We start from the raw sequence: 13907 nt of genomic DNA on the forward strand, positions 1-13907 counted from the left end.
CTATGTATGCAGTTCCTTAATAGTCCAACTTTCTTATCTCTCTGCCAGTACACGGTTTCTTTGTCTCTCTTGGCCTTGCATATGTCCTTCACAACAGCTGCAGCTTGTTACAGCTTCAGCCTGCTCGGTCTGCTATTACAACAAAGTTACTTGGTCTGGATTGCTCGTAATATGCCCATTTTCTTCCAGCCACTCCACATCCTTTATACAAGAGAAGCCTGAATGATCTAAAGGAATGTGAAGTGCGTAAGTGTAAAATTAATATTCCTCCATGAATGCTTCTCTCTCAGCCATTCAGTTTGCACAAGCAAATAGTCCTGTATAATCCACCAAACATTATCGGATCCGTTTAAAAACTTCTTGCCGTTCTTTGATGCCGTACATAATAGATTTACAGGATGACAGTGCAGTTAATAACATTTGTGTTTTCAGGCTGCTTGGAATGCAAAAAACTATGTAAATATACCCTGTGGCTGCAGTTGCTGTGAAAAAAAAAATAAATTATAAGGGAGGTAAGAAACTTCCCTTTGATGATTTCTCATTAGAAGTTTCACTTAACTGTCCCATCTCATTATCCTCCTTGTCCCACCGGTATTTAGGGATGCAATATGCTGACTTAATATGTGCCACAGATTCTCATGGTACTCCTTACTGCCTTTTTGCTTACATGTAATTGCCTAGTTTGCTTTAATCCCAGAGCTTCCAGTGTCATTCAGCAACATCTCTCTCTCAGCATGACAAACATTTTGAAGCATTATAAAATACAGGAATTCTCGGTGTAACCAGTATACCCACTGGGCAAAGCGACTCGAAGTCACTACCACATACTTGTTGTTCTGGTGCCCTCTGCTGAAATAACCATTTGTTTGGCTTCTGAATCCGACCCCCGGGAGGGTCAAGAGCCTCTGCCAAGTGCCACGTGCTGCCAGCTCTTTATCTTGCACTTTAGTGCCTTGATTTATTTCCTTTTCTGTTCTGTCTCAAGAAAAAGCAGAAGCATGACCCTTTATTTCCTTTCCTTCCTCCAGCGGTACTTAAGTTGAAATTTGTTCTTTTCCTTCATAACATTATTGCATCACATTTTACAACAGCCTTTTATTGAGCTTCAGAAAGTAACATATGAGTTGACGTGATAAAGAATTAAGAAAATTACATTTTATAAGAATTATATGTTGGAGCCCCCAATGCGGGAAGGACATGACCTGTTGGAACAAGTCCAGAGGAGGCCATGAAGATGCTCAAAGAGCTGGAGCCCCTCTGCTATGAGGACAGGTCGAGACTTGGGGTTGTTCAGCCTGGAGAACAGAAGGCTCCAGGGAGACCTTATAGCAGCCTGCCAGTGCCTAAAGGGAGCTTATGAGAAAGATGGGGACAGATGTTTCAGTAGGGCCTGTAGCAATAGGGCAAGGGGGAATTGTTTTAAGCTGAAAGGAGGTAGATTTAAATTAGCTATTAGGAAGAAGCTCTTTACTGTGAGGGTGGTAAACCAATGGAGCAGGTTGCCCAGAGAAGCTGTGGGTGCCCCATCCCTGGCAATGTTCAAGGCCACATTGGACGGGGCTTGAGGCAACCTGGTCTAGTGGAAGGAGTCCCTGCCCATGGCAGGGGGCTGGAACTAGTTGGTTTTCAAGGTCCCTTCCAACCCAAACCATTCTATGAATTCCATCTATGGTGTGTGTATAAAACCAAGAACCACCTCTATTAGCAATGTATTTTTTATTTCTTTCTGGCAGATTTGCCCATATTCTGTAAAACTGGTGAAGAATGAAGGACTGGCAGGGCAATACAGTCAGCATGAGTTTTCTACAGCAAGTCAGTACTTTTGTTTAGCTGCCTGTTAAAACCCTATCCTTACTCTCATTTTGCAGGGGAAGCTAAATTGTAGAGGTTGAGCAACTTTTCAAGTTCACGTAACAAGCAGTGACAAGATGAGGGATAGACCCCATGGTCTGGTATCCTGTTCCGACCACTAGACCTTAGGCATCCTCCACACTCGTGCAAGCTACAGTAATGACATTATGAGTAAACTGCTATCCGAGTAATTTTTCCAATCAAATTTACCAGGTAGAGCACTCTTACTGTAAGTAAAAAGTGGGACTGTCTTACATCTCTGTAGTCACATCACATTTCTGCAGTAAAAGAAAACATGCCGATGGTTTCCTGGAGTTGTCCTTGCTTAGTGTCACCTATAAAGACTTGAAGTGTTTGCTGGTTTGGTTTGAGAACGCCTGATACAAGAATTCCCCAGTGCATCTTCCAGCAAATGGGACTCTGTTCCCACAGGAAAATAAAGGGCCAACCTTATTTAATCCTAACGTACAAATAACTGTGTAAAGCAAGTTTAGGTGTTTTTATATAGGTGTGGATATCAAATAGCTGCTATTCAGATCTCAATTCTAGAAGTTTTTAAAAAGTGTATTGTTCAGGTTATTGCAGGGGGACATTTTTTACATTTCATCCCTCAGTGGTTTTTGAGAAGAAACCTATCAAATAAATTTTATAACACGTAGCTGCAGTATGTGCTTGATCAGCAGTTTACAAAAAGATTATTTTCAGCGGAAGCATGTCAAATTTGTTTAGGTAGGCTGAGATGATTTTTCAGAGATCATAGCTGTAATTTCCTTTATTCTTTTACCACATTCTACATATCACGTCTACTTTGACAGGCAAATTCTCACACACACAAAACCCTACCTTTTTGCTAAGAATTTCCTCCTCCACTTTTAAATTTCTTTTCAGGTTTCCTCTCTGTCATTACTGTACTGTTAAAAAGCTGTTACACACCATTCCAGCAATTCAGTTTCAGAGATTTCTGAACTGTAAATGTACAGTACAATTTTTTCCTGTTGTGTATGTTCATCTGTTTCTGGGAAATTTTCATAAAGAATTACATCAGTAATCCTAACATTGAAAGATTTTTTTAAATTTAATGTTCCAACTATTAAATATTTCTTTTTAACTTTGTTAAAAAGCACACAGGTTTTGTAAAAAGAAATTGCTATCTTTTGTTGTTAATAAAGTGAGATTTTTTTCAAACTTGGTGATTTGGCTATAGGAATGTGACATGCCAGGTGATGCTGCCTACTCTTCCTTAATTCCAGCAGGTGAAGGAAGCAGCATTTACAACAGAAGAAAAAGGAAATTCACTAAAGGGAATCGGTAAGCTGACTTAAAAATAGTAACTAATAGTGGAATTAGCTCTCATTACCAGACAGGAAGAGATAGTATTTGTGGTTTGGCTGGTTAACTATATTTGATATTATTTTTCTACATAAGCTACAGATACAATTGCTAAAGAAACAACAGTGAAAGGATTAGAACATACTGTGAACACAGATGGAGCTCACATTGCACATCTATTTTAAAGGCATTCAATTAATTTCATTTTAGCAAGACTGACATCAGTTTCTCAGAGATTAATGGATATTTATCACATACTCATTGAGGCACATGAAAGCCTATGGTATGGGCAAAAGTTTTAGCCTGTTAACAAAGTCAGAATATTTGAGAAGCACACTTTCTGTTCTGTTAGGGAAATTTCTTATACATAAGGCCACAGTTTCTCCAATCTGTTTGTCCTTAGTGCTTTTGGTATTCTGGTGGCTCTGCTAGGCAGATGCATGCTACCTGCACGTAAAAGCAGGTGTCAAAGTAAGTTATTCACCTTCCTCGTAAAGTTCTTAGTCTTTACAATTTGGTTGAAGTTGAATTTCAGTTCAGGAATTTGATATCAGAAGGTTGTTTATGTTAGAGTTTATCATTGTCTGTCCCAGGCAGCTGCTATTCTTATCAATGTTTCCATTAACGCACAGCACTGCAAAAAAAGAGAGAGAGAAAAAAAGTGGCCTCTATTTTCATATACAAACTCCAACTTCTTAGATTTCCTTCCACAGGAAGCACATATGCATACATACACTTATTTGCATATTAAATAGAGAAGATAAAACTGTTTCTACCCTACGTAGGTGAGTCAAACATTGAAAACGAGTTGAGAGCAAACATATTAATTCACTGATCTCTCAAGTGTAACAGCTACCATTCACAAGTGGCAGGAGGCAGAGACTGAACCAAACTGGCTTTGTCTTGCACTTCTCAAGCTCACAAATCTAAAGGAGAATCCTGGAAATGCAATTTTACAGTTCAAAAAATCTGACCCTCGGTCTACTTTTCCATGTCAGCTGCTAAAAGAACAAAACCATATACAAACCACATCAGAGAATCATTTAGGTTGGAAAAGACCCTTAAGATCAAGTCTGCCTAATCACATTACTGGGCTGTCTGGTGTCTTCCAGCTGGGAGATCCTTGCTGGTCTATCTAGAATGGGTTTTTCCTGCTCTTCTTCTGGGCTTGTGCTGTCCAGTACTAGCTTCCTGGCCTCCATGTACTCCACCTCCTTTCGCACCAAGGATTTCACGAGGAAGGCTGGTCTGCTGGAGGAGTTAGGATTACTAAGCATGCCTTCTTTGTTGGCTTGTATAAAATTGAGATCTGCAGAGGACCTGAAGGAAGGCTGTCATCCTGAATCACGATCAGCAATTTAGGAGGAGATTTTGACTCTCTACTTTCCTTCTGCATGATCTTCAGCTTCTTTTCCAAGTGTCAGTTGGCCGCCTCCTCCCAGCTCTCAGCAACCTCCTCCAAAGAAGCGCACTGTGACTTGGCTAAAGGAGAAGATTTCTGCCCCCAGTGTGGCAGGGAGTCAGCCATGAGGGTAACCCAGAGCTGAAGCACTGCCTTCCCAGCAGCCACAGCCTCGAGGGGGACAGAAGGTGGGCTCAGGGTGGTAACTGTGACCCTGGGTGAGGGGCAGCACCCTGGTTTGGGCCAGACACCTCCCCAGGGCTGCGAGTGTTGGGGATCTGTGCTGGGCCTGTGACCCCCTCCTGGCTGTGGGGAAAGAAATTCCCCCTCTGGGGCATTGAATCCTCCTGGAGGTAAATGCATGCCTGAGGGGGTAACAGTGGTTGAGGGGCAGTTCTGGCAGGGTCCTGGGGGGCTGGTGTCCCTGTAGGTCTCTGCCGATGGTGCCTGCATTAAGGCCATTGTGGGGACAGGGCAGGTGGAGTGGGGCACAGGTGCGGGTCGCAGGGCAGATCAGGGACATTGCGGGCAAATGTATGGGCAGGAAGGAAGGCTGGTGCGTCTCCCCCAGGGGTAAATCACCCCCCATGGGTAGGTACATCCCTAAAAGGCTCATCTTCCTCACAGGGGAAATGCCTTGCCCAGGGGCAGATAACCCCTCCCCATGTGTAGGTCCACCACGCAGGGGCAGATCCCCACCCTGAGCTCTGTGTGGGGCAGCTGAGGAGTGTAGATGGCCTCTCCCTGGTCTGGGGAGTGGACAAATCCTGCCCCTGGCCCAGGATCCAGGGGCAAAGCTGGGAGCCATGGGGTGAATTGTCACTGCAGGGCTCAGGACCAAATGGTAGGGAAACTTAAAATAAATGGCAATTGTCAAAAAATCTATGTGTAATAAAGACAAAATAATTTTCTAGTAGCAATTATAATTTACAAATACATTTATGGCAATTTATACAAATAAGCAATTTCTAACAATATATAACAGTTTATAATATGTTAGAAGGGTGCCTGGGTCCGCCATGGAGGGACTAAGCCTCATGGTTCCCCTCTAGTTTTCCACCCTGAGATACTTTCAGGTGTAAAAATGATCCTTCTTTCATATTCTGCCATCACATCTGAGCTCAATACCAATTAAATCATCAAATCCACATTTCTCAGGAGGCAGCTTCCTTGGTACCTATTGTGTTCCACTCCCCACCCCAAAATAGGGGAAGGGATGCTCCTTTCATTTTACTGACCATTTACTGAGCTGAGCCCCCCAGTTTAGCAATGCCATTTGAGGCCTGGCACTCAATTCTGCTGTTACAGGGCAGGGCCAAGAAGGGCACACACAGCCCGGTCACTCTTTCCCAACACACAGAAAAGACAAGCACAATGCCTTTGCATGCTTACAGTCCTATATATAGTTATAATTGGTGAAAAGACAGTAAAAAATTAAATTTACTATGAGAAATATAAAAGTGAAAGGAAACCTTATTCCCATCAGGAACCTAACAGCTACAAAAGTCTTCTGCTGAGCCTAGTGAGAGACAGAGACATTGTTTCTCACCACACAGGCACAAGACACACTAACAGGTAGCAAAAGGATTTTATATGTTTGTGGCATTATTTATATGTGCAAGACTCCAGGCAGTCTTGCAAACTGCAGATCACAGCTCTAAAAAGTGTATAGCTATGGAAGGGTTGCTGCTCTTTTAACGTTTAGAATCTGAGCAGAAAGGATTTTGCACTTGTAATTAAAATTATATTATGGAGTTACGCATTTATACACCACCTGAGCATCCTGGATGTAGTTTTCAAATGGTTCTCAACTGCTGAATTGTGTCTTAATTCACACAATTGTTATAATGTTCTTTGTCATTCAGGCTATCTCATTCCCTTCTATTACTTCTCTGGATTAAGTAATTTTAGTACACAAATCTTTTGTCAGTCATTCCTCATAGGTCTTTATATTTCTGCTATTATGATACCTTAAGTCTATCTGGTATTAATATTCTAAAGAGGAACTCTATTGCTAAATGAATCATGCAAAAGTAACAAGGAAATTAAGCCCTAAATTTGTAAATCTGCAACAGACAAAAAGATGATACCAAATCCCATTAAAATATAGCACTGGTATGTAAGAATAACAAATAATTGTTTGATTCCTACAAGAAGAATGTTTGTAATTTTTTATATCTTGGTAGACATGGTCTCACTTTTAATTAAAATTCATTTGTATGGTTATGCATTTATACAATATCTCATTAAAATGTCAAAATACTTCATAGTTGTTCATTGGGAATCCAGGACTAAATTCCATTCTGTCTCATTTCTGAGTGACTGTGGGCAGCGTAGATCTCAATGTATTCTCTGTAAAACAGAATAATACTGTTTTTTGAGGCAGCTAAAGGTGAAAGAATTTGGAAGTCTCTAGCTGTAACTCAGCACAAAGGCCATATTTTCATCCCAAAGCCTCTAGAAACATTTTCTATGTTTTCTCCCAGTTAATACTGCTGAAAATAAGCTATTGCTTTCATTGCAAGCATTGTCAGATTTTTATCGATTTGTTTTGTCAGAAATAGCTTGTAAACTCGTTTCTGTACTATTGAACCACCAAATATGGGAAACTATCAATCACATTACAAAATAGATTATCTATATTCTGTTCTTGATTATGTGGACAGTGTATTTATTTAGGGCTGTGTCACGGATTAATTCAAATATTTGAAATGTGCTGAACATTTTTAATGCATCAAACTTAGCTTCTCCACAGTTTGTGTCTAGACAGTCTCAGTGAGTATTCAAAAAATGAAATGCTTCCCATACAGTTCAAGTATTGATTAGTTACCTGTTGAAGGGAATTTGACCCCATTTTACCTCTGGCATATGACGTTTGGCACCAGCCTTATGATTTTAGGGGTACCAAACCTCTCTAGAGAAAAGTCACTGCATAAGCTATTCTGAATTCCAGTGCTGTTAGTTCTAAAGCTGTATGAAGTCACTTGCTCTTCTGGGTTTTAAAGCTTACTCCAGCAGTAAGATACACAATGTAAATCCCAATGTATTCTCTGCAGAATATGGCAATATATTAGGCTAGTGTGCTCAAACATGCTGTAAAGACCTGAGGCAAGGTCCCTAGGATAATGCTAGTGCCAAAGCTGTGAGAGAGAGAGACCACAGCGGGATCAGTTATAAACAGTCACTAAAATTTTGGTTTTATTTTGGAAATTCTGATTTAACAAGGATGATACAAACATACAGGAAGTTGCGGAGACCATTCCATCCATACAAGTCACACAATAGTATGTTCTAAAATAGATGTGTAACTATGTTTTCCCAGCATTCCTGCCCTCGAATTTGGCACTTTTATTCTGAACTATATATTTTCTTTCTATTATATATAGGAAGCTTGGCTTTCCAGTGTCCTTCAGAGACGGTTAAATGGAATTCTCTCTATCAAGTCAAATATTTCCATGTGAGCCCTGTAGAGGTGAGGTTGTGGAAATCAATACATGTGGACATTATAGCTCCAATTAAGTGCTCAACTGCATTCCTTTATCACCATCTGTCCAGCAATATTATGCTTCAGCTCCCCATAGTGGATAATGCAGGAGAGGCCTGCCACTAATATTTATTCTTGTGGATTGTAAAATAAGTTAATTTTTTCCTAACATGCGGATGCTCTAAATCTTCAGGATATTAAGGATATGAGGACTCAAGTACACTAAAAAAAGCAGTCTCATTAAGTGTTTTAATTTGCAAGTTCATTATGCAGCATGAAGTTATTTCCGTTATTAAACAGATGGGCTGGTATGTGTATTCACTTCTGTATACATACAGACTGCTTTCATTACACATATTCTCCTGTTTTTCTAGGCTGTACATTCATAGGACTTTGACTTTTCAGATGTCCAACTGAACTTCTTTCAGCCATACTTGAGTATGATTCAAGGTGAAGTTGCCAGACTGCTGGTTCTTTATGGTCTTCACAGCGATCTTCCTTAACTGAAAGGAGGTGCCCAAAACTGAGCACTGTTCTTCACCAAAAGCCTTCTTGAGCTCAGTGGAGTGGAAGAATTATTTTACTCTTCTTGTATTTGAGAGTCTTTTTCTACATTCCAGTAAAGCAGTCACATTTTTTGCAACACCAAATCGCTGTTGACTCATTTTCTTTGTGAACAGCTTCAAGCCAAGACTTCTTTCTGTAAAGTAACTGCTTCATCAGTTTGTCTCCAGCTTACATTTTTGCAGTCAATTATTCCCAGGTATACGTAATAGTTTCTTGCTTTACTGAATTACATCCTATTTACTTCAGATCTTTGTTCTAACTCGTCATGATTTGTTCAATTCTAATTATATCTTCTAAAATACTTGCAGGTCTCACCTGAACAAGATATCTTCCACAAATACGATAAAAATATTCTCTATCCTATTGTATCACAGAAGCAGTTCAGGACTTGGGGGTATGTAAGCACCTGGAGATCTCACTTGCTACAAACTTCTTACTTGGTTGTGAATCACCTGGCACTACTTCCGAGTGTCATTTTCTAACTGTTTCACGTAAGTTTTGTGTAGCTACTGCTCCTCTATCCTTCTTAATGTATTAGAAGATACATAGTTAGAAGCCTTGCTGAAGTCAAGATTCCATGATTTGTTTTTGAAATGTTATTGTTATTAATCTTATCATCCCCAGGCCCTACAAATAATTTGCTTAATAAGTTGTTCCAGTATTTTGCCTGATACAAAGTAAAGCTAATTTTGATTGATGGCCTCTGATTCCCATCCTTTTCTTTCTTAAGGCAGGCACTGTTTCCTCTTTCCTGGTCCCATGGAACATCAGCTCTCTTTTCTGAGTTCTTGAAGGTAATTGCTAACAGCTTTTGAGACTGCTGAGCCATTCAGCTAAATATGTTGCCTGAAACTTGCCTGGCACATGACTTTTGTAAGCATCTTTCTTGAACAGAGTTTGTTTCTTTCCTTAGTTTGGCTTGATCATTTATTTTTATGTTGCTAATGTATGCCATCAGATTACAGCTGACATTTTGGAGAAGAACAAAGCAAAAAAATGAGGCTTTGGTCTTCCTCACATAACTTGATAATAGTTTCTTCACCCATCTGAACGGAAATCAGTTCTTCCCAGATAATCTTAAATGTAATGGTTTTATTATTACGCTCTATGGCTCTTTGATAATTTTAGCTCGTTTTGTACGTTAACCCTTCTGGATTTTCCATACATATTACAACAATCACTTTGTTGTCAGTTTTAATACTTTAACCTAGATTCTGCTTTTTTCAAAAGGTGCAAACCATTGAAATGGTTCAGATTTAGCCAGACTTATCTTGTTTTCTTATTGCAATTGTCTGTTTGCAGCCTTCTTGTTGATTCTACAGGAAAGGGCAAACTGTCCACAGTATACTTTTTCTTGTATTTGCTACAGCAGAGTTTGGCATTCAAACAGTGAGTTTACTGAAACCTACTTTCTTCAAGTCTATTTGTCTGATTTTCCTTCTTTCACTTTTGGAGAGTCTTTAACTTAGTTAATGATCACTGTATAGTCTCCCAAAATACTTTCCGAGTAGCTATTTCGCTATTTCAGATCTCATTATCACCAGTTCCTATGCTGTGGATGATTTTATCCAAATTAATGTATTATGTACTTTTTTGTTTGTGGGTCTTTGCTGTGACACTGTTCCTTTCTTTTGCCATTATCCAAATATTTCCACCAGCTCTGTACCTTATGTTCATTTTTGCCTACCTATGCTTCCTGAACAAACTGGACATTTTCATAACAATAACCAGTTACAACAATTTATTCATAATTTTGGTTATGAATAGAATGACTTTCAGTTCCTCCTGTTTATTACCCATATTCTTACATCAGTGTGCAGCAGCTGAGTACAGTTCCAGGGAAACTTTTTTCTTATTATTCTGCTATTGTAATAGTCAGTAAAATCGGTGTCCGTCTGTCCGTCCAATTTTTTCTTCTTTCTCCATGCTTTTGTGGTTCATCTGAACTGTATGGTGTGATAATAATAACCTGAATATAATTTAATTTACACTGGCTGCAGACAACAAGGAGAGATAGGTGATAGTAACAACAAGAAAGCAGGGGACTGGCATAGCACGCAACTGGCCAAATAGTCCTGCTTTGCTTTTCCCTGGGAGAGGTTCGTCTTTGTCTGCTTGCCTTGCCAGCTTTGAGACTGGTTTGTTACAGCATCACAGTGCAAAATGACCATGTAACTGAGCCATCTCTCCGCCTGTTTGCATATTCAGAATTTCCTTTGCTTTTCTTACAGCATACAAACGAGCACTAAGGGGAATTAAACCCTCAGATGCATCAGCTGTCAGTAGCCGCGCTCTTACAGTGCATTAAACAGATCTCCAACATCAAATCAGACTTGTGTGGTGTTGCTGCTACAAGTAATTGTGCTTCAACCTTCACTCAAGGCCGGGATGGGAGAGGGGAGGCCAGCGGCAGTGCGGCCAGCCACCCCACATTTCAACACCCGCGTTATCTAGACAGAAGCTGTCGGAGCCTCTTTGCTGTCGTCATGAGGAGCACGGTGCTCCCAGCGCTTGGGCCAGGGGACAATAAAACCAGGTAGAACAGCACCGGCGTGGGGAATCCGGCTGTCCCCAGGTGGCGGGACAGGGCCCGCTGGCGTTCTTACAGCACAGGTCCTTTAGTTAAGGCTGTGGTCTGACATTCCTTAAGGTTTTGCTGATCCACATCTGAAATGGGAAGTACGCAGACAAGCTGTATAAATTTTGTGGTTAATTTAAATGTAATTTGTTACACGCACAAGACAAAATGAAAAAAACCCCAACAATAGAACAACCTTTCATTATTTAAACATAAACAGCGCTGATATTTAAACATACACATGTATTTACTATTTAAATAGTAAATGTTTGTTTAACCGTACAAAACCACTGTTGATAAGCTAAACACAATGTGCCGCTTCGTGAGACGGGGGAGCAACATCAGAAGGCGAACTGAGACCTGGAACCCCCCCGCGACCTGCAGGTCGCTCCCCCTGTTCTCCAGCGCCGGCCGAGCGCCCTGACGCGCCGGCCCCGCCGCCGGGAGGCCGTGCGCGACCCGGCCCCGCCTGCCAGGGCAGCGGGCCCCGCCGCGCCGCCTCCGCCGCCAGCCCCGCGCCGCGCCACGGGGGTTGGGGCCGGCCGCTCGCGCCCCGCGCCCCGCCCCGCCGCCCTGGGTGCCGGCGCTCGCGCCGTGTCAGCGGGTGGAGGGAAGCGGTGCGCGCGCGCGCGCCCCCGCCCGCTCCGCCATCCACCCGCCGCCGGAATGTGGACGGCGCCGGCCCGGCCCTGAGGCGGCTGCGCGGCCCGCCGAGCACTTCTCGCCGGCCTCCCGCTCTCCTGCGCGGAAAGCCGGTGGCGGGGCCAGGCGGAGGACGGGCTGGAGGAGGCGGCGGAGCGGGGAGGACGGCCTGGCCGCCGGCGGCGAGAGGGGTTGGGACGCTGCCCCGGGCCTCCTTCGCCGGGGTGAGGTGAGGGGCGGGGGTCTCGTGAGGGGTGAGGGCGGGAAGCGTCGTCGCTCCCTCCTCAGGAGAAGCGGCGGCGGTGGCGGCGAGGGGAGGAAGGCGGGCGGCGGTGCTCCCCGCCCGCCCCGTGTCACAGGGTGACGGGGCTCCGTGACCTGAGGTGGCTTCCTCCTCCCGCGGGCCCTGCCGCCGCCTCCGGGCCGGCCGCTCGGCTCTGGGCGCTGCCGGCCCCGGCCCCCTCACGGCGGCGGCGGGGGAAGGAGGAGTCGCGGGGCTGCTCGGGGACGGTGCTGCTCCTTCGCCTTCTCCGGTGCGTGGCGTTGGGGGCAGTGCCTGGGGCCGTCTGGGCGCTGGGGAAATGCCGCTCCCCCCGGAGCGGAGCTGCGGGGAAGGGGGGAGTTAAAAAAAAGAAGTTGTTTTCGCGGTGAGGGGAGAGGGTTGTGGAAGCGTTCGTCTCCCTTCCTCCTCCTCCTCAGGAAAAGTGAAGTCACTTCCCAGGAGGCAAAACTAGCAAACTACTGTCCTAAAACTGTGCTGTCTGCACGGCTCAGATTAATCCACGTCTTTTTTTTTCCTTCCTTTTTTCTTTTCTTCTCTGTGTGTGGTGGTGTTTTGTTTTAATATTTATTTTTATTTCTCCTCCAAGCCCCGTTCCGTATGTAGGCCCTCCCTAACTGTGATCCAGTACAAGGAGCCTTGTCTTTAGATAGAGTACCTCAAAACCTGCTGAAACCATCTGAAGTGGGTATGGCACTCTGAGTGACATGGACTTGGCAGCTCCGCTCGTTTCTTAAGTTTCTGAAGTGTGGCGTGGACTTTGCTCTTGGTGTCACTCTTTCAAAGCTGTGTTGTTAAGATTACTTGGTTTTGATAGTGTTGTATATAAGTGTCGTAGCTTACCACATATTATAGTTGCATGCATGTATGCATCCGTTCTTTTGTGTAAGAAGGAAAAAATAATATTTAAAGTGTCAGCTTTTCTTTAAAACAGAAACAAATCCAGCAACAAGAAGTAGCTTGCTTAGGTAAGCGTTCTTCTGTTTTCACTGTCAAGCTGTAGTCTTGCAAGCATGTTGGTGACTTTTCAAATAAAACTTTGGAGAAGGGTAACTGTCCTTTCTGTCTCCAAAGAGAGGTTCTGGTGATGTTCCAGGAAATGTTTTCTTATCTCTTTAAATTCAGGGAAAGTACCATGCCTTTATTGGACCAAATCGCTGTGATATAGGCCAAAATCCTGAGTGCCTGTCAGACTGACTGGCGCTGCAGATCTTGTGAAGATTTACTGGGGGTATAAGATTAGTTCTGCAGATTATGCCTGTGTCTACATTTTAAGTAGGACTGTAGCCAGTAGTGTTTATGTGGGTTAGAAGGTATTAATGATACTAATTAAGAGTTTAGTTTGCAGTTTAAACTTGAAGAGATAGAAGTGTAGTCACACACAGTAAGCACAAATTGACTTGAGTGTTACAAGATTTGAAGCTACACTAGAGCATTAATGGAAGTACTCTGCAGTGTTTTCTTGAAGATGATTACAGTGAAGTGTATTGCTTCGTTAAAAATAGCATTCAGTCCTTCAAAAAGTGATTCACAGATTAAGATTTGGTAATGTTAGTAAGGGGATTGCAAAAAGATCCAGGGCATAATGTGGCTTTCTGTGGGAAACAAGTTCCTGGTGCATACTTCCGAGCATTTGAAGGCAGTCTGAGTTGTGGCTGCTCCTTCCCTTGTGTCATCAATGGGACTTCCACAGCCAGAAAGTGAGTTAAGGGAACTAAACTGGTTACAAAATAGTACTTTTATTTCTTATTTTTTCCACTCCAAGGTTAACTTT

At 42.9% G+C, this 13907-nt stretch overlaps 1 protein-coding gene across 5 annotated transcripts in view; it reads left to right on the top strand.

Moving 5' to 3' along the window:
- RABGAP1L (RAB GTPase activating protein 1 like) overlaps positions 1 to 13907 on the top strand; it is a 270618-nt gene that overhangs the window by 4085 nt on the left and 252626 nt on the right. Inside the window, exons 2-6 of one of the 5 annotated variants that reach the window (XM_040610551.1) lie at positions 3102 to 3159; positions 7969 to 8054; positions 8441 to 8829; positions 8942 to 9027; positions 9364 to 9427. The gene's annotated coding sequence lies outside the window, so the exon portion shown is untranslated. Of the gene's footprint in view, positions 1 to 3101; positions 3160 to 7968; positions 8055 to 8440; positions 9125 to 9363; positions 9428 to 11837; positions 12083 to 13907 lie in introns of those variants that run through there. The other 4 variants (XM_040610555.1, XM_040610552.1, XM_040610550.1 and 1 more) reach the window with 4 other exon arrangements.

The sequence above is a fragment of the Falco naumanni genome, chromosome 11, assembly GCF_017639655.2.
Source record: "Falco naumanni isolate bFalNau1 chromosome 11, bFalNau1.pat, whole genome shotgun sequence".
Taxonomy (NCBI): domain Eukaryota; kingdom Metazoa; phylum Chordata; class Aves; order Falconiformes; family Falconidae; genus Falco; species Falco naumanni.